Raw genomic sequence first — 22,170 nt, forward strand, 5'->3', positions numbered from 1 at the left:
CTCAACCAAATGACACAAATTTGAGCAAACTCTTGGAGTAGTGGTGGACAAAGGAGCATGCCGTGCTGCAGCCCATGGGGTTGCAAAGAGTCAACATACTTAGCAACTGAATAGCAATGACAAAAAAAAGACAACTCTCATGGCATTGTTTAAATACTTGGGGGAAAAAATGGTATGAATGAAGAATTATTTTCAAAAAACTGTTATGTGCTCTGGTCTGAAGTGTGTCCCCTCCCACCCAAATTCATAGTTGAAACCCTCATCAGCAGTTCCTCAAAACATGACTGTATTTGGAGATGCAGACTTTAAAGATGCTGGGCCCTGATCCTTCAGAAACACACATAGAGGAGGATCACGGGATGGCACAGAGAGAAGATGCATCTGCAAGCCAAGGAGAGAGCCCTCAGAAGAAACCAACCCTGCTGACACCTTGACCTCAGGCTTCTAGCTTCCAGGTTTGTGGGGAAGTAAATGTCTATTGTTTAAGTCCTCTGGTCTGTGATACTTTGTCATGTCCGCCCTACCAAACAACTGATACAATATGGTACACTTAAAATTATGGCAAAAATCCTGTGTTGACCAATGATATCAAACCACAGTATCTATTTTGAAAAAGCAGGCTATGGAACACATGCATAGAGTGATCCAATTCTGATAAAAATACTGCAACTATAATGCTTAAATATAGTTTGACAGGTGACAAATGTTGTCTCTAAAGTTTTGTGTGATGTTTTTTTTTTACTTTCTCCATTAGGCTTTTCTGCACTGGTTCATTATTTTAATAAGCATGTGAGTGATGGATTCATGTGGGAATAAATATATAGAGCAAGGAGAGAATGTAGCACAGGGCAGAACCTTGGGGAATGCTGATATTTAAGGGACAGAAGATGAGAGCGAGCAAGGCAACAAAGAAGGCTTGTCCAGAGAGGAAAAAGTCTTGGAGGATAATTCTGAAGAAGCCAATGAAGGGCAGACTTCTAGAAGGAACAGGGCGCTACCCCATGTGAAATGCCACAGAGAAAGGCTGCCCAGTCTAGCAGGAGGATGTTGCACGTGGAATTTAGGACGTCACTCTGGCTTCTGAGAACGCTTTGAAGAAGTGGTGGGGCCAGTTTGTGGAAAGAATGGGCAGTGAGGAAGGAACACAGCAAAGTCGTGAAAAGATATTAAAAATTACAGATCTTCAGGTATTGCAGCAGACTGTCATCATCATCAAACTAGGAACAGCCTGAATCCAAACCTGGGGATGTTGAGATGCCTGTTACCCTAGAAACCCAGAGAAGAGTACCTTAGCAACATATACCAAACCGCTCTATCCTGCGCAGCACCTGAGATGTTTATGGACCCATTCTTGTGTGTATTGTCAGTTAGCCTGTACTCTCTGATGAATGGGAAAGGTGTTTCTATAAACCAAAGGCCTTGACAATGAGATCACTTTGTAGCCTCTCTAGAATGGCACAGGGGCTGACAGCAAGCAGCAAGGTCTGTTATTAGAAAGGCTCCATGATGTCACAGGAAAGTGTTTATAAGCTTACGTGACTACCAAGGGACATGCTTTCTTGTCTAGTTTCCCTACCTATTAGCCAGGTTCCCTTGGGATGAAGACACAATTAAACTCAATAGACCAGGGTTTCCCTGATGGCTCAGTAGTGAAGAATCCACCTGCCAGTGCAGGAGATACAGGTTTGATCCATGTTCTGGGAAGATCCTACATGCCCTGGAGCCACTAAGCCCTTGAACCACAACTATTGTGCCTGTGCTTGGAGCCCACAGACCGCAACTGCTGAAGTCCTCGAGCCCTAGAGCCCGTGCTCCGCAACAAGAGAAGCCACTGCAATGAGAAGCCCGAGCACCACAATTCGAGAGAGGCCCCTGCTCGCTGCAACTAGAGAAAAATCCTTACGGCGGTGAAGGCCCAGCACAGCCAAAACTAATAAATATAGAAATAAAATTATTTTTAAAAGTAAAGCTTATTAATTTAAAAAAAGCTAAATAGACTAAAAGAGAAGGAGAGCTATAGAGGGAGAGGGTATGTGTTTAGAAAGTGTGCCAGGCACAGCTCTTTATCCTTTCATTCCAGGTGGCCCTGGAATGGCATATCATCAATGCATGGCTATCATATATGTTTGATTACATATATAACATAATACATATAAAACAATACATGTATCTGAGAATCATGTGCCAAGAAGCATATTACACACATTACTTAATTTTTTATTTAATTTTTGTGCAATCCCCAAATTTTAGTTGGGTGAGTACTTAATTCCCCTTTTTATTAGGGATAACTAATATCAGAGGAAACTGAGATGAAGAAAAGCTATGTTATTTGCTTGAGATTACACAGATTACTTGATTTAAGGTCATTTCTGGATCTCCAAAGGGCACAAAGTGAGCTCATTTATTTTTTTAAATTTAATTTAATTTAATTTGGCTGCACCACATCCTGGTTGCAGCATACAGGATCTTTCTTCAGTTGCATGCTAACTCTTAGTGGTGGCATGTGGGATCTAGTTCCCCGATCAGGAACTGAACCCGAGCTCCATGCACTGGGAGCGCAGAGTCTTAGCCACTGGACTATCAAGGAAGTCTCAAAGAGTGCACGAAGATTTTCTTTTTTTTCTGGCCAAGCTGCAGGGCGTGCAGGATCTTAGTTCCCTGACCCCTTGATTCTAGGGTCAGTTTTATATTTTTGACCTGCAGGAAAGGCTGAAGATGTTTCAATACCTCTTTTAAGCATATGCTTGTTATAAGGAACGACCTCTTCTCCATCTCTTCAGAGGAATTTAATTTTGAAAACAGTGAAGATTACATAATTTGAAAAAAATCCTTATTTCTAAAGTATGATTATAAAATAAGACATTAAAATGATTGCAACTTTAATTGTCCCTAAGAGTGGGGTAGACCACCAACCACTCACAACCCTCATTTCCAGCATCCCCAGAATGCATTACATGAATCCTGGATTACCATCCAATTTGTGGTTCCAGGTAATGTAATCTAAAGAGTACAGGAAGGATGCTGTAAAACCAAAATAGCTTAATCTTCAAACATTTCCTCTGTTTTTCTGTGTTATTTTAAAATCTGGATGCCAAAGTGTCATTTCTTCTCAGTTTAAAAATAATGCTATTTTTATTATTGTTTCCTATGGAAACCGTTTCTCTCAACACAGCAACAGCCATATCTTAATAGGGAATTATTTATTTAAGCCAGTTGCCCTTGTTAAATTTTGGGTGACATGAACCCATATTTTATCCCCATAGATTTTGCAAGGACCACCCCTACCCACGCTTGAAGGAACGTCTAACTCTCCAGAGTCACTCTCCCAGCCACGGAAGCCAGTCTGTTCCCTGGAGATCAGTTTGGGGAACTTCAGGTCCCCAGCGGCTAATGGAAATTTACAAAAGCTGTGACCAAATTGTCAGAACTCTTCCAGATCTGCTTGAGGCCAAATGTCCAGTAATGCAATCAGGCTCAGAAGACACAGAAGCATCTCAAGATGGCTCACACGGGAGCGAAAGAACTGAGTGATGTTTGCACAAGGGCAACATAACTTTCCCTTTGCATAATACTCTTTTTTAAACATTAAAAAATGAGAAGCTGATCACATCTATAAACGAGTAGCTTGCTAGCTCTCCGGTGTGTGTGTGTGTGTGTGTGTGTGTGTGTGTGTGTGTACGCATACGCGCTTGCTCAGTAGCTCAGTCCTGTCCAACTCTTGCGACCCCATGGCCTGTAGCCTGCTAGGCTCCTCTGTGCATGGGATTTTCCAACAAGAGTACTGGAGTGGGTTGCCATTTCCTTCTGCAGGGGATCTTCCCAGTCCAGAAATCGAACCCACGTCTCCTGCACTGGCAGGTGGATTCTTTACCACTGTGCCACCTGGGAAGTCCAACTTTCTCATTAAAGCAGCTATAAAAAACACCACCTCCAAATAAAAACAAACTTAAAACAACAGAGAATAACCAAAGCTTGCCAGAACTGAAGAGGTCAATATCTTCAGTTCAGTTCAGTTGCTCAGTCGTGTCCAACTCTTCCCAACCTCATGGACCACAGCATGCCAGGCCTCTCTGTCCATCACCAACTCCCGGAGCCTACTCAAACTCATCTTCATTGAATCAGTGATGCCATCCAACCATCTCATCCTCTGTCGTCCCCTTCTCCTCCTGCCCTCAATCTTTCCCAGCATCAGGGTCTTTTCCAGTGAGTTAGCTCTTCACATCAGGTAGCCAAAGTATTGGAGTTTCAGCTTCAGCATCAGTCCTTCCAATAAATAATCATGATTGATTTCCTTTAGGATTGACTGATTTGATCTCCTTGAAGTCCAAGGGACTCTCTAGAGTCTTCTCCAACACCACAGTTCAAAAGCATCAAGCGACTTAGCAGCAGTAGCAGCAGCTTTCTTTATGGTCCAACTCTCACATCCATACATGACTACTGGAAAAACCATAGCTTTGACTAGACAGACCTTTGTTGGCAAAGTAATGTCTCTGCTTTTTAATATGCTGTCTAGGTTGGTCATAACTTTCCTTCCAAGGAGTAAGCATCATCTTGGAGAGAGGAAAAAAAAGAACATTGTGGTGAGTCGGATAGTTGTCACTATGCTTTTCCTCAGGGAATTTGCTGAAGTGTGGAGAAGGCAATGGCACCCCACTCCAGTACTCTTGCCTGGAAAATCCCATGCACGGAGGAGCCTGGTGGGCTGCAGTCCATGGGGTCGCTAAGAGACGGACACGACTGAGCGACTTCACTTTCACTTTTCACTTTCATGCACTGGAGAAGGAAATGGCAACCCACTCTGGTGTTCTTGCCTGGAGAATCCCAGGGATGGGGGAGCCTGGTGGGCTGCCGTCTATGGGGTCGCACAGAGTCGGACACGACTGAAGTGACTTAGCAGCAGCAGCAGCAGAGAATAGATACATAATCTCGTGCTGCAGGAGCCTCACTGGGCTGGGGAGACAAAAAGTGGAAGTCAGGGCTATCAAACTGAAAGGATCTGAGCAGACAGCATTCTAGAGAAATGCTCTCCTCCTTCCCTTTGCATTTTCCCTCAGGCTTTGACCTATTCCCAAACAAAGCAGGCACAGTCCAAGAAGAAAAACCCAAGCAACCACCCAACAGGCAACTTCTCAGGCTAAAAGAATCATCATAGTCTAAGTGGTTTGCTGGTGCTAGGAAGACAAGATTTGCAGTTCAGAACCTTCCAAAAACGAAGGCACATACTCTATAAACTTTCAGTTCAGACCCCTGAAGAGTCCTACCCTGAGAAGAAGGGTATGGTAACTCAGAGATAAAAACAGCTCTTACAAAACCTAAAACTCACCTCCGGTCAGCTCAGACCAGACCAAGGTGATGTGCTTGTCAACTTAAAGTAAATCTCTGTGGGAAGGTAATCCGCATCTCGAATCTCTATGTTGTTTATACAAAATGTTCATCATTCAATCCAAACGACCAGGCATGCCAGAAAATAAGATGAATAAGCAAAATTCAAGAGAAAAAAGAAAAAAACGGTAGAGAATCACATGTGATCCAAACATTGAGGTTCTCAGACCCAGGCTTGAAAAGAACTATGATTGAAATAGTCATGGAAACTTATTAAAAATACAGAGAGTTTCACCAAGAACTGGAGTCTATTAAAAAAGTATTAAATGGCAGTTCTAGAATTGAAAAATACAGTAACTTAATTGAGAATTCAAAAACTAGATTTAATTATAGATTAAAAGCAGAAGAAAGAATTCACAAACTGGCAGATAGGTCAGTTCAAAAATCCAGACTGAAGCACAGAGAAGAAGGGAAAAAAAGACAGGAAAATAGTGAATAGAGTGTGAGAGATGCATGGGACATGGTGGAAAATTCTGACATACATGTAATTTAAATTCCAGGAGAGGAGAAGGAATGGGGCAGAAACTATTTCCCTTAACCGACAAAAGACATCAAGCGACAGATTCAAGAAGTTCTGTGACCTCTAAGCCAGAAAATACAAAAGCAAACCACACTTAGGCATGTCATAGTAAGATTGCTGGAGTTGAAAGAGAAAAAATCCTAAATAGAGAAAATAGAGGGAAAAAATACAAAGAAGCAGCAATAAAACAGCTTTGAGGAAACACTCTATTTCTTTATGACAGAAAAAAAAAAGGACTTTAACAAACAATGCCCTTTTAACAGCAAAAATCATCAAATTGATAGAAATAAATCAAATGCACAAGGTTTCTTCACTGAACACTACAAAACATTCCTAAGAGAATTGTCAGATCAGATCAGTTGCTCAGTCATGTCCGACTCTTTGTGACCCCATGAATCGCAGCACGCCAGGCCTCCCTGTCCATCACCAACTCCCGGAGTTCACTGAGACTCACGTCCATCGAGTCAGTGATGCCATCCAGCCATCTCATCCTGTCGTCCCCTTCTCCTCTTGCCCCCAATCCCTCCCAGCATCAGAGTCTTTTCCAATGAGTTAACTCTTCTCATGAGGTGGCCAAAGTACTGGAGTTTCAGCTTTAGCATCATTCCTTCCAAAGAAATCCCAGGGCTGATGATCTCCTTCAGAATGGACTGGCTGGATCTCCTTGCAGTCCAAGGGACTCTCAAGAGTCTTCTCCAACACCACAGTTCAAAAGCATCAATTCTTCGGCGCTCAGCCTTTTTCACAGTCCAACTCTCACATCCATACATGACCACAGGAAAAACCATAGCGTTGACTAGATGAACCTTTGTTGGCAAAGTAATATCTCTGCTTTTGAACATGCTATCTAGGTTGGTCATAACTTTCCTTCCAAGGAGTAAGCGTCTTTTAATTTCATGGCTGCAGTCACCATCTGCAGTGATTTTGGAGCCCCCAAAAATAAAGTCTGACACTGTTTCCACTGTTTCCCCATCTATTTCCCGTGAAGTGGTGGGACCGGATGCCATGATCTTCATTTTCTGAATGTTGAGCTTTAAGCCAACTTTTTCACTCTCCTCTTTCACTTTCATCAAGAGGCTTTTGAGTTCCTCTTCACTTTCTGCCATAAGGGTGGTGTCATCTGCATATCTGAGGTTATCGATATTTCTCCTGGCAATCTTGATTCCAGTTTGTGTTTCTTCCAGTCCAGCATTTCTCATGATGTACTCTGCATAGAAGTTAAATAAACAGGGTGACAATATACAGCCTTGACGAACTCCTTTTCCTATTTGGAACCAGTCTGTTGTTCCATGTCCAGTTCTAACTGTTGCTTCCTGACCTGCATACAAATTTCTCAAGAGGCAGATCAGGTGGTCTGGTATTCCCATCTCTTTCAGAATTTTCCACAGTTTATTGTGATCCACACAGTCAAAGGCTTTGGCATAGTCCATAAAGCAGAAATAGATGTTTTTCTGGAACTCTCTTGCTTTTTCTATGATCCAGTGGATGTTGGCAATTTGATCTCTGGTTCCTCTGCCTTTTCTAAAACCAGCTTGAACATCAGGAAGTTCACGGTTCACATATTGCTGAAGCCTGGCTTGGAGAATTTTGAGCATTACTTTACTAGCATGTGAGATGAGTGCAATTGTGAGGTAGTTGGAGCATTCTTTGGCATTGCCTTTCTTTGGGATTGGAATGAAAACTGACCTTTTTCAGTCCTGTGGCCACTGCTGAGTTTTCCAAATTTGCTGGTGTATTGAGTGCAGCACTTTCACAGCATCATCTTTCAGGATTTGAAATAGCTCAACTGGAATTCCATCACCTCCACTAGCTTTGTTCGTAGTGATGCTTTCTAAGGCCCACTTGACTTCACATTCCAGGATGTCTGGCTCTAGGTCAGTGATCACACCATCGTGATTATCTGGGTCGTGAAGATCTTTTTTGTACAGTTCTTCTGTGTATTCTTGCCATCTTTTCTTAATATCTTCTGCTTCTGTTAGGTCCATACCATTTCTGTCCTTTATCAAGCTCATCTTTGCATGAAATGTTCCTTTGGTATCTCTGATTTTCTTGAAGAGATCCCTAGTCTTTCCCATTCTGTTGTTTTCCTCTATTTCTTTGCATTGATCGCTGAAGAAGGCTTTCTTATCTCTTCTTGCTATTCTTTGGAACTCTGCATTCAGATGTTTATACCTTTCCTTTTCTCCTTTGCTTTTCGCTTCTCTTCTTTTCACAGCTATTTGTAAGGCCTCCCCAGACAGCCATTTTGCTTTTTTGCATTTCTTTTCTATGGGCATGGTCTTGATCCCTGTCTCCTGTACAATGTCATGAACCTCATTCCATAGTTCATCAGGCACTCTATCTATCAGATCTAGGCCCTTAAATCTATTTCTCACTCCCATTGTATAATCATAAGGGATTTGATTTAGGTCATACCTGAATGGTCTAGTGGTTTTCCCTACTTTCTTCCATTTAAGTCTGAATTTGGCAATAAGGAGTTCATGGTCTGAGCCACAATCAGCTCCTGGTCTTGTTTTTGCTGACTGTATAGAGCTTCTCCATCTTTGGCTGCAAAGAATATAATCCATCTGATTTCGGTGTTGACCATCTGGTGATGTCCATGTGTAGAGTCTTCTCTTGTGTTGTTGGAAGAGGGTGTTAGTTATGACCAGTGCATTTTCTTGGCAAAACTCTATTAGTCTTTGCCCTGCTTCTTTCCGTATTCCAAGGCCAAATTTGCCTGTTACTCCAGGTGTTTCTTGACTTCCTACTTTTGCATTCCAGTCCCCTATAATGAAAAGGACATCTTTTTTGGGTATTAGTTCTAAAAGGTCTTGTAGGTCTTCATAGAACCGTTCAACTTCAGCTTCTTCAGCGTTACTGGTTGGGGCATAGACTTGGATTACTGTGATATTGAATGGTTTGCCTTGAAATGAACAGAGATCAAATAAATGAAAGAATATACCACATTCAAAGATTAGAAGACTCATTTTTAAGGGTTAATTCTATCCAAAGCAATCAATATTGCAATCAATCATTGCAACCCCCCCCAAAATGCATGTAGGTGACTGAGAAGTTGGAAATTGACAAATTGATTTTAAAATTTATATGGAAATGCAAAGGACCAAGAAAAGTGGAAACAATGTTGATGAAGAAAGAAATCTTGGAAGCCTTCCACTACCAGACATCAAGATTTATTAGAAAGCTAAATTCAATAACTGTGGTATTGGTGAAAGGAAATAAAATAGGTCACTGGAATAAACCAGAGAGCTCAGAAAAAAATAAGGTAGTCTTTTCAACAAATGGTGGTGGATCAATATGGGAAAAGATTAACCTTAATCCTCTGCATGCACCCCCAAATCAATTCCAGATGGATCATAGATCTAACTGGGAAAGGTAAAATAATACAGCTTCTAGAAAATAACAATATCCTCATCGCTTGGTTAGGCAAAGAGTTCTTAAATAGGAATCCAAAACACTAAATGTAAAGTAGGAGATGAAAATTGGAAAGAACTTCTATTTATCAGAAGTACCATTAAAAAATGAAAAGGCAAGCAACAAGCTGTGAGAATACATAAATCATGAATATATAGGTCTGTATATGTGTGAGTCTTATAAATAGTTGAGAAGACAGATAATTCCATTAAAAATGGACCAAAGAATTGAATAGGCTCTTCCCAAAAAAGTATATTCAAGTAGATAATCAGCACATGAAAAGTGTTTGATAGCCTTTGTCACCAGGAAAGTGGAAATTAAAAACACAATAAGATGCTACCACCCACCCAGCAGAATGGCTAAAATGAAAAAGATTGGTAAAACCCAGGATTGGTGAGGACATGGGTAATTGACCTCTCATCACTGCTGGTAGGGGTGTAAATTGGAACAAATCCTGTCGCAGATTTTTAAATGGCCACAAATCCTTCCCATCTGTGTGTGCATTTGCAATCGACACATACAATTTGCAACTGACTTTGCTGTTTATGCCTCCAAAAGGGTCTATGAAGGTTCCTTGAAATGGGGCCTGGCCGTGGGACATGCTTTGGCTGATGGGACATTACCAAATGTGATACCTGAAGAGGCTTGAAAAGAGCTAGTGTGTTGGAGTTTGCTCTCTTCTGCTGCTCTTGGCAACTCTGCTACCACCCGCCAATGAATGAGCCCAGGGTGGCTTGCTGGATGACGGTGACTCGCTGTCCAGTTAGCTCCGCCCCTCCCACAGACAACCAGCCAACTCCTAGAGGGGTCTGAGGCCACCAGCTGACTGCTAATGCAGTACTGCGTCCAGAAGACACACACAGACACGAACAAGCCATCTCGGATGAGTTCATTCCATTACACTGATGCAAAAGAACAATGAGCTATTAAGTCACTACATTTCCAGGTGGTCTGTGATGCAGCAAAAGTTAACTAAAAAAGCCATATTGGAAAATCGTTTGGCAGAATACCCTGCTCCTCAACATTTCCACTCCTAGTTACATACCCAACAGAAATGCATCAAAAGACGTGTACAAGAAGAATGTTTTTTGTAACACTATTCACAATAGCCCAAACTGAAAAGAACACAAACATCCAGCAAGAGTAGAATGCATAAATATATTATGGGATAGGCATGCAATGGAATACAACATGGCAACGAAAATTAACAAACTATTGGTAAATGTTCAGCATGGATGAATCCCACAAATATTATGTTGAGTTAAAAAATAAAAAACAAAACCAAATGCAGATACAAGAGAATACATACTATATGAAAGTGTTAGTCACAGTCATGTTCGACTCCTTGCAATCAACCCCATGGACTGTAGTCCACAAGGCTCCTCCATCTCCTTGGGATTTTAGCAGGCAAGAATACTAAAGTGGGTTGCTATTTTCTTCTCCAAGGGATCTTTCCAACCCAGGGATCGAATCCGATCTCCTGGTTTGCAGGAAGACTCTTTACTGCCTGAGCCACCAGGGAAGCTTCATACTACATGATTTCGTTTATAAAACTCAGAAGCTAGAAAAAAGTATGCAGTGATAGCAATCAGAATAACGATTACCTTTGGAAGGATTTTGGGCTGGCAGGAAGCACAAGGGAGGTTTCTGGATGACAGTAATGGTTTATATCTTTATTTGCTCAATTTTGTTTACTCTGAGAAAATTCCTCGAATTGAGTACCCAAGATGCGTGCTTTTTTGTTATACTTCTATGTTAAGCAAACTTTTTTTTTTTTTTACCTTGTCATACACCGTGCAGGATCTTAGTTCCCTGACCAAAGACTGAACTAAGGATCGAACCTGTGCTGTAGCAGTGAAAGCGTCAAGTCCTGCTCACTGGACCACCAGAGGATGCCCTCTTTTAAAAGTATGAAAATATAAAACTATAAAGAATTATTCTTGGTTCTTTTCTCTACAATGTTTTCTGCAAGGAGTTTCGTTACACACTTTCAGTTACTGGATTTTTGCTGATGACTTAAATCTCTGTCCCCAGGGCCTGTCACTCTCCAGTCCTTCTGTAGCCATCTGTCCTTCCTGGTCCATTAATGTGACAAATGCAGAGTCTAAGACGGAACGAACCTCACCTCCCCCATATATGTGGGTTCACAGTGCTCCTCATTTCCAAGTACCTTCTCGGGTACCTCTCTTTGCCTTGTCTCCACTTCACGTCAAGTCCTATCAATAATTTCTTTGGATTTTCCTTCAATTGTCTCCTTTTCTCCTTTCCACTGTGTCAGAGTTCAGAGCCAGGAGACAGAAACCACTCCAGTTATCTTTGGCAGAATAGGATGCAATACAAGGAACTCAGGCTTAAAGAGTTGTTGAGAGGTAAGGCTTCCTTGGTGGTGCAGTGCTTAAAACTCCACACTTTCAATGCAGGAGATATGGGTTCGATCCCTGGTCAGGGAACTAAGATCCCACATGCCCCACGGTGTGGCCAAATAATTTTAAAAAACAAAAGAATTATTGAAAGGATAGAGGAGCTTTCTTCAGGCTGACCTCCAGGAATGACCCTCCCCACAGCAAGACCAACAAAGTGGGTCTCCTGGAGAGTTCTACTTCAGCCACGATCAGGCAAGTAGGCTGCAGGAGGCCATCGAGAAAGTGCTGAGTTCAGAAATATCCCATCACAGTGGCAATCCAGATATCAGGAAGCCAGCCAGCCATCTCACAAAAACACTCAAAACTAGTAACACTAGTGACTGGACATTTCAGAATAAACTAAATCTATGCATAACTTTGCTTGCCAGCAGCAACAGCCAGCATGGGAGAGATGGCCCCCATTTCACTTTCTGATCAAGGAAAATGCATCTAACTGATAGATGGAAAAGCTGGTCTTACCAATAGATTCTTTTTTTTTTTTTTTTTACTGTCAGTACATTTTTAAGAAAGTAAGCTAACAACTGGAAATCCTTTGATTGCCTTGGAAAATTACAGATATGTTCTATATCAGTTACAGCAAGGTGGTGCTTCTAAAGGATGTTAGCATGTCTTAGTAAGTCTATGCAGATGCATATCAATTATACCACTTCAATTTTGGGTCTAAAATAAACTATCAGTGTTGGAGGAGAAAAGTACCTTTACTGTTGGTGGAGAAATGTATCTTTTACTAAGTCCCTGTCCCATTTAACTGGAATCCACATAATTTAGATTTTATCTTAACTGAAACTTGCTTTATCATAACCAGCTATGAGACCCTAGATGTAACCCCTGTGTGACCAGCCTTGTCAATAGGTTTTTATCTGGTACCCGTCACATTGACGTCATCCTTGTCCTTCTCTGACTCATGGTGTATATTTGGGGATGATGCTGTATATTTATGTACCCAGGTGTGAGTGTTAGCTGGAGATTCCAGTGAATGACTCAGATATAACTGGTGTGTCAGTCTTACAGCACCAACTCTTTCCTTTGGGGGCTGTTTAATTTCTTGGCTCAAAATACGTCACTCCATTTCTAATTAGTGCCAGTTAGATGAGTGTACCTTCTGCTATATCCTGTCAGGCCACAGATCCATGCCTTATTAAAAGCTGAGTAGTATTCATTGTCTTTAAAATACAAATTATAATTCCTTTAGACCAGCTACCAAATGAACTTGAGGCAGAGGTAAGCGGCGACGGTGTCTGGACAAATAGTAGTAGCTAATATTTCTCGAGGACTAGAGTTGTGATCTAGGCACAAGTGTAAAGTATGGACTTCCCTGGTGGACCAGTGACTAAGGCTCCAGGCTCCCAATGCAGGGAGCCTGGGTTTGATCCCTGGTTAGGGAACTAGATCCCACATGCTGCAGCTAAGACCCGGCACAGTCAAATAAATATATATTTTTTAAAAGTGTAAAGTGGGTACATGTGGGGTGGGTGAGGTGTCCTGAGCTCTCTCAGGGGTAGTCTGGCTGTATCCCGTGCTGGCCCCTGTCTCTGAGATTTCTTTTAGGAACAGTAACTGGGGCTTTCTGGAGTGCATTTCCCCAGAGACAAAGCCAGATCTCCTTCTGACCTTGTAAGCAGTATAAGTCCCCGGTCCCTTCAGGAGAGGTGACTGCACATCTCCCTGCCTGGGCAGCCTCTCCACTAATCTCATAAAGCCACAGGGACCCTGAGCCTCTTGGATAAAGATGTAAGGGGCTTGGAAAGGAAGAAGCCATGCCCAAATTTCACACTGAGTTTTCCTTGCACCTCCAAGTTCAAATTACAACTCTTGGGCTATTTATACATCTAGTAAAACAAGAATAATTAATTTCACTTTTTCTTTCACTGACGACCAATTATATTAAGTTAAAGAGACTAAACTTTTAAAAATCACTCTCATCTACATCTTGGTTAATTAAATTCCTTCAAATATGTAAAACTGCAGTTATAAATTTAATGTATTCCATTTTCTTTTGAACTGCTTCAAATGCCTATTCTAAACACCAAAGCCTTCCCAAGTACTTAAAACAACTGTAATAAATCTAATAAATTAAACCTATAAATACTGTGATTCTCAGTTTACTTAAACATTCCAATACTGTTTATAAATTTAATCAAATTTTTGTACTTAATTTAAATCACAAGTCTAAAATCAATTACTTAATTACACATTTAAAATTGAAGTCACAAGGCTAGCCTGTCTTTGTGCTCACACATCCAATCCCCTCATTACAGTCAAAGCCAGGCACAAGGAGAGTTCCTCAGGGATTTTAAATGTATTCCTAAACTACAAAAAAAGTATGAATATGATGTTTTGATTGACTTTAACAACTCCATGCTTAATTCTAAACTTTCCTAGGACTAGAAATACAGTTCACCCATTGAGGGAACAATTTCATCATTCCCCAAAACCTGGGTTGTCTTCTCAAGGTGTTGAAATCACTTATTCTCTTTCCTGGTGGCTCAGCGGTTAAAAAAAAAAAAAAAAATTCACCTGCCAATGCAGGAGACGTGGGTTCAATCCCTGGGTCAGGAAGATCCACTGGAGAAGGAAACAGCAACCCACTCCAGTACTCTTGCCTGGAGAATTCCATGAACAGAGGAGCCTGTTGGGCTACAGTCCATAGGGTCACAAAGAGTCAGATACGACTGAGCAACTAACTACACAGCACCTATTGTCCCGGCAGCGAGTCCCAGAGGAGCCTACATTTGTCAGAGCCTGCATTTGCCCAAGACAATCATACCTGCAGCCGTGGTGGACCTGTGAGCTTTTGTAGTCAGACACTGAGGGACTTCAAGTCCTTTACTCACAGGGGATGTTGATCTTGAAGATCTGGCCAGCCTGGGCTCGAGGGGTAGCATGACCTAATCTTCCAAATCTTCGTTCAGCACGACTGCCTGATGGGGTGATGGAAACCTGCGTCTGCGTTAAGGTTTCAGTTAACCTTCTCTAACTCCTCACTGCCTGTTGGAATTCGAATTCTTTTGATTCCCCGCTGTGGCCAGGCCACACCTCTTCCAGACATTGAAATTGAGTCTGGTTGGTTTTGCTGAAGTCCTGCCGCCACCTGACTCTGTTATCATGCTAACGATGCTGGCCCTGCTGCACCTTGTCCTGGCGGGGCCATCTACTGGGCTACTGACCTGAGTAATCCAGACCCAAAGTGGCAACCTTTCTCTGTGTTCAAACACACCTCCAAACCACTGATCTAAAAACATTTACGTAGACTTCCTGTTGATTAAAGGGACCACGAGGTGACTGAGTGAAAGAATGTCACTGATTCATTCAGGTGCTGGTCATGTATTAGATTCATTAGAGCAGCTATTGTGTGCTTGGGGGCTTCCCTGGTGGCTCAGTCGGTAAAGAATCTGTCTGTAAGGAAGGAGACCCAGGTTCGTTCCCTGGGTCAGGAAGATCCCCTGAAGGAGGAAATGGCAACCCACTCTGGGATTCTTGCTAGGAAACCCCAAGGACCAAGGAGTTTGTCTGGTGGGGACAGTCCATGGGGTCACAAAAGAGTTCAACACGATTGAACAAGCAACCACCATCTTCAATAGTTGCGTTTTTCATTTTAGATACGTGTCTTCCTTAGTTCAGGTTGCTATGATAGAATGCCATGGTTTAACATCAGAAACTTAACTCTCATGGTTCTGGGGATCTGGAGGGCTCAGATCAAAGTGCCAGCCTGGTTGGGTTCTGATGTGGACTCTCTCCCTGGCTTGCAGACAGCCACCCTCTCCCCACGTGGAGAGAGAGAGAGTGAGTTTCGGTCTCTACCTCTTCTTACAAGGACATTAGTCCCATGAGTCCCGTTCTCATGATCTCATCCAAACCTAATGACCTCCCAGAAGCTTCACCTCTAAGTAGCCTCACACAGGAGGTTAGGGTTCCAACCTATGAATTTGGGCGGTGGGGAGGGAAGGGGGATACAAACTTACAGTCCATAACAGTGTATTTGTCTGAGACTCTGGTGGGCTGGATTATTTTTTAAGAATCTCTTGCAAATGACACATTTTTGAAAACATACCTAGATAAAACTTGAGGAAGCATAGCTGAGCATGGCCAAAGTTGTCCTTGAAGCGTTATCTCCTGCAAAGAAGAGAATGTCCTTTAAGGTGGGAGAGGATCCTTCTCTACTTGTGCCCTCCGATCCCTTCCTCACCCTCCCTGCCTTTCTCCACGCTCCAAGGAGCTCTCATGGGGTCCCTTTTGGCAGGTTTCTGACAGGATGGCATCACCGACTCAATGGACATGAATTTGGGTAGACTCCGGGAGTTAGTGATGGACAGGGAGGCCTGGTGTGCTGTGGTTCATGGGGTTGCAAAGACTCGGACACGACTGAGCAACTGAACTGAACTGAACTGATAGGATCTGGCAGCAGAGGGCAATGGAGGCAGGAAGCAGGCAGTGTTCCCCGTTCCCTTCACGCTTCATTGTCTGGCTCAGCAAGTGGCAACATGTCCCCGTGACACACCTTCTGCCAGGGCGAGCACCTCCTGTCTGAGTCCAGCTCTCACCGGGCCCCCCACTTCCCACCAGGCCAGCATCTGTAACAGCTTCCTGCTGTTTTCATTTCTGGTGCTCCAAACTCTCACAACCTGCCCACTCCACTGTCCAGTCCCTTCGTTAAGGAATCTTCTGTTGAACCACCTGAGAGGTTTTCTATCTCCTCTGGGACCCTGGTTGATATATGCAATTATAATACATTTCAATATTTTCCCATGCAACCGACTTCCCTATCAGTCATGCTCTTAGTTTAATAAAATATTTTCCATCATTAAAAAAGAAATTCTGGAGAATCTCCAACTGGCACATGCAGCTTGTGCAAGGTCATAATAATAATTGCCTTAAGGGAAATAGTCATTTTTAGTATTGCTTGGAAACGAGATTGAGAAATACAGTCAAGGAAATACCATCTATGCTCATGGCTTGATGTCTTAAGAAATGTGATAAATGGGAAATTAGAAGTCGGAACAGGAATTCACAGAATTGAGTTATCAAAAGATCTTTTGATCATTCCTCATTTGCGTTCCCACTTTAAGGCAAAGTACTAATTATCTTTGTATAGGATTCCAATATCTACCCCTCAGATAATATTTAGGGGCTACCCCATGAGGCTTACCCTCATTTCCCCTCCCCCAAATCTTGGAAACCAGGGAAAGAAGATTACTTTCAGAGAGTTCAATTTTTAAAAAAAGTTTAATTTTATATTGGGGTACAGCTGATTAACAATGTGGTGATAGTTTCAGATGGAAAACAAAGGGACTCAGTCATAAACATACACGTATCCACCCTCCCATCCAGGCTGCTACATAACACTGAGCAGAGTTCCCTGTGCTACACAGTAGGTCCTTGTTGGTTATCCATTTTAAATATAGCAGTGTGTACAGTTGATCCAAAACTCCCTATCTAACCTCCAACCTTCCCCCAAGACAACCACAAGTTCACTCTCTAAGTCTGTCTGTTTCTGTTTTGTAAAAAAGTTCATTTGTATCATTTCTTTTTAGACTCTGCATATCAAAGAATTCAACTTTAACTCCCTTGGATTGGGTCAGAACAGAGAAATGAAGTTCCTTTAAAAGCAGAAAGAACCTTAGGCTCTTCTTTCACAAATTCTTTTTTTTTAAATTATTTGCTTTTGGCTGCTCTGGGTCTTCGCTGACGCACGGGCTTTTCTCTATTGCGGTGAGCAGGAGCTCCTCTCTAGGTGTGGTGCGTGGGCTTCTCATCACAGTGGCTTCTGCTGTTGAGGAGCATAGGCTGTAGTGGCCATGGGCTTCAGTACTTACAGCACGTGGGCTCAGTAATTGTGGCTCCAATAGTTATGGGGCATGGGCTTAGTTGTTCTGCGGCCTGTGGGATCTGCCTGGACCAGGGATCGAACCCAAGTCTCCTGCATTGGCAGGCAGATTCTTTTTCCACTGAGCCACCGGAGAAGCCCCACAAATTCATTTTGCTTATGTGACATGGTGAACAACATATTAGCTACTAAGATATATAGGTAGCTGCTTTAATAGCAATTAAATATAACTCCCACACTAAGGGTGAGGGGTCCCCAGAGTAAGGAGAAACATCCTGGTGCAGAGTGATAATGAGAGAGAAAAATAAAAAAATAAAAAAACTAAAGCAGAAGGACCCTTAGATCTATACGGCTTAGCTTAGCTGGCCTGGAAACATTAAATGATCTAAAGCCAGCATATGGTCAGTCAAAGGAGAATCACAGAAACAAACATCAGTTCAGTTCAGTCACTCAGTCATGTTCGACTCTGCGACCCCATGAATCGCAGCTCTTCAGGCCTCCCTGTCCATCACCAACTCCCAGAGTTTATCCAAACTTATGTGCTTCGAGTTGGTGATGCCATCCAACCATCTCATCCTCTGTCGTCCCCTTCTCCTCCTGCCCTCAATCTTCCCCAGCATCAGGATCTTTTTCAATGAGTCAGCTCTTCGCATCAGGTGGTCAAAGTATTGGAGTTTCAGCCTCAACATCAGTCCTTCCAATGAACACCCAGGACTGATCTCCTTTAGGATGGACTGGTTGGATCTCCTTACAGTTCAAGGGACTTTCAAGAGTCTTCTCCAACACCACAGTTCAAAAGCTTCAGCTGTGTCCAACGAATTACTTTGCAGGGGAAAAAGCTTGAATAACTCAAAATGTTCTGATAGCCTTGTAATGAGACAAACACCTCAGTTAATCACAGCCAGATACCATTAAATAATCAATCCTAATTCCCTGTGTTTCAACTCTGCACTCACCAAGAAATATTCTTACAGTAATGATTTTCTTATTTCAAAAGCAATACATGTTTAATTAGGGAAATAATCTGAAAATGTGGGCCAAGCCCAGGGATAATGTTAGTGTCTCAATACATTTTCCTCCATGCCGTTTGCACACACATAAATACACAAACATACATATTGATAAACATAGAAATCTTTCACCCTTATTGAGGTGTTTTTCATCTTGCTTTTCACTTAATAATGAACATTTTTGTGTGTCAACAAATATACCTCTAATACAGCAGATTATACGGATACATAATTTTTAAGATGGGCAATTCTATAATTTACTTATCCAGAGCTGTGTTATTGCACAGTTTTGCCATTTCCATCATTTTGCAATTAGCAACAGAACTGCAGCAAACATAACACATCTTTGGGCCTCTTTAGCCATTTCTCTGCAGTTTCCCAAAGGGCAGGGACATTCCAAGACATTTGATATATTTTGCCAGATTGCTTTCCAGAAAATATTATAATTGTTCCAGTGTTCACCAATTTTTATAGATTAGGTTACTATTTTAACATATTTTTCTGATTACTAGTGAAGTTGAATTTTTCATTAATTTATTAGACATTTGAGCTTTTTAATGCCCCTTTTCATATTCTTTCCCATTTTTCATTTATCTCATTTATTATAGAGCTCTTTATAGCAATAGGAATATTAACTTTTAGACATATATTACATATACTTTTCCCAGTTTGTTATTTGACTTTTACTGAAATATGATATTTTGCCTTAAGCTCAGACTCAGGAATGAATTTTAAGTAGCAAAGAAACCAACTCCACTGGCTTAAACAAAGACTTATTCTCTCACACAACAAGCACCGTATAGACAGCAAGCTGTTGGAACTGGTTCAAAGGGTTGACAATGTGACGGCTCACATCTCTGCCCTCTTTTGGCCTCCTCCTGCTTGTCATCACTAAACGGCTGCTGCAGCTGCTGCTGCTGCTGCTAAGTCGCTTCAGTCGTGTCCGACTCTGCGATACCATAGACGGCAGCCCACCAGGCTCCCCTGTCCCTGGGATTCTCCAGGCAAGAACACCGGAGTGGGTTGCCATTTCCTTCTCCAGTGCATGAAAGTGAAAAGTGAAAGTGAAATCGCTCAGTCGTGTCCGACTCTTAGCGACCCCATGGACTGCAGCCGTCCAGGCTCCTCCATCCATGGGATTTTCCAGGCAAGAGTACTGGAGTGGGATGTCATTGCCGTCAAGTTTCTGTTTCAAGCAGAGGAAAAAGAGTAGAGGAAGAGACAATACCAGCTAACTCTTATGCCCGTTGGACAGAAGTGGTCCCATGGGTACTGCCAGCAGCAAAAACAAAGGGGAGATGGGATTAAGCAGACACGTTTGCACTCTCTACTATAGAGCAGTTTTGAGACACAAATAGTCAAATTGGTCTATATCTATTTCTTTGGTTTCACACTTAGAAAGTTCTTCTCCAACTCAAGGATGCATTCCAGTAGATAGTCATCTATATTTTCTTTCATTACTTTTATAGTTTCATTGTAACATGCAATAGAAATTAAACTTTTTTTCCCCCCAGATAATCAGCCAGTTGTCCCAAAACCATTTTTTGGACTTTCTCCACTGATGTGAAATATCTTCATTGTTTAGTAAGCTATTAATACACTCTATTCAGTTCCACAGATCTAGTTAGTCTCCCCTGTATTGTTGGTAGTTTAATTAAATTTATTACCATGCATTCTAACATTTCAGGGAAAGTTCCCTGGTGATATTGCTTTTTCAAAAATTTCTTGGCCCTTCTTGAATGTTTATTATTCAGATGAATTTTGAATCATTTTGTCAAGTTTTAAGAATTGACAGCTCGTTACAGGTTAAGTTTTTTGAACCAGAGATATGGTATATTCCAAGTTTCTCGTGTGGTAGTAAAGTTTTGTGATCAACACAGAGTGGGATCTTTTTTCTCTGGCTTGTATTTTAATCAGCTGTACCTAATATATAGGAAAGCTAAAAGATTTTTCTAAGATTGATTTTACAGCCGTCCAACTTACTGAACCCTCATTTCTTTCTAAAAGTTTTCCTTACCTTGTTTTTTGGCTCCTTGATCTGCCACAGCCTGAAAAAGTGGGGGGTGGGGGGTGTCAACACAACCTTCTGATTGTCATCTGCCTTCCTGTTATGGTTCTTGCCATATTTCTCATTATATAGTAGTAAGTTGGCATTTGGACTCATGAGCCTGATTAATGTGATTCTTCCCTGAGAGATAAATCTGTTCTTGCTCTGCTGACAAAACCAAGTTGCAGAGACAAGCAGAGCTGAGCTGGCCCTGTCCTGTGACATAAGCCTTCTGGGATATTCTAACCTGTCACGAGGGCAAGAGTTTCTTCTAGCTCGTTGCCATCAGATATTAATCCTACTTCTGCTCAGAAAGCCCTAGGGACAAGGAAACAGTATAATTCAAGGCTCCTAAATCCATTTAGGGGACATTTCACATTTTCAGAAGGTTCTTACTTACAGTGATGAAACCTAATCTACGTGCTCACCCTTTTCCCCGTGTTTTCTGGGATAGTCCCCCTCCTCCTTTAGCACTTTCCCTGAACTCTTTTATTAGATGACATGGTTAAGCTTTCCCTTCATCCCAGTTACATCCCCTACATCTGCCCTACTCTCTGAGGATGTTCCCATAGAGATGGACCAGAGATGCCAGAGCTGGATGGCGGACCCCTCACGAGCAGGCATACCACCTTTGCTGTTTCAGCATCGCTGCAGGTCCATGTCTTTTTCACAGGAAATGTTTTATGCCAAAACTCCCATCCTGTACTTCTGTATTTTTCTGAAAATCTGATTAATTGTTTTTGACATTAGTTCTAATCTGCCTGGGGCTTCCTGGTGGCTCAGTTGGTAAAGAATCTGCCTGCAATGCAGGAGACCTGGGTTTGATCCCAGGAGAAGGGAGTGGCATCCCTTTCCAGCATTCCTGCCTAGAGAATTCCATGAACAGAGGAGCCTGGTGGGCTACAGTCCATGGAGTTGCAAAGAGTTGGACATGACTGAACAACAAACACCTTTGCTTTCACTAATCTGCCTAAGCAATTTTGAGACATTTCTCTCATTGAACCATGAAACCTCCCTGTTGTGTGCCTTCTGTAAAATGTAACAAGCATGCCCTCTAGGTCTAGGCCCAAGTTATCTACAAATACATTGAAACAGCCAGAGCTGAGGAGAGAGATCCACAGTGTGGCTTCAGGTGTTTCCTTCCAGGAAAAGGAAAGGAAAGGAAAGGAAAGTTAGTCGCATAGTGTCCGACTCTTTGCGATCCCATGGACTGTAGCACACCAAGTCCTCTGTCCATGGAATTCTCCAAGCAAGAGTACTGCAGTGGGTTGCCATTCCCTTCTCCAGGGGATCTTCCTGACCCAGGAAACAAACCCAGGTCTCCTGCATTGCAGGCAGATTCTTTACCAACTGAGCTACTAGGGAAGCCCTGTTTCCTTCCAAGTGGGACATAAATCAGTACTCTCTGGGAATCGGTGCTCACCAGCTTCAAATACGACCAACCTGACTGGGACTTCCCTAGTGGTCAGTGGCTAAGACTCCACGCTCCCAATGCAGGAGGCCCCCAGGTTTGACCCCTGGTCAGGGAACTAGATCCCACCTGCCACAAC

The sequence above is a fragment of the Bubalus bubalis genome, chromosome 10 (genome assembly GCF_019923935.1).
Source record: "Bubalus bubalis isolate 160015118507 breed Murrah chromosome 10, NDDB_SH_1, whole genome shotgun sequence".
NCBI lineage: Eukaryota > Metazoa > Chordata > Mammalia > Artiodactyla > Bovidae > Bubalus > Bubalus bubalis.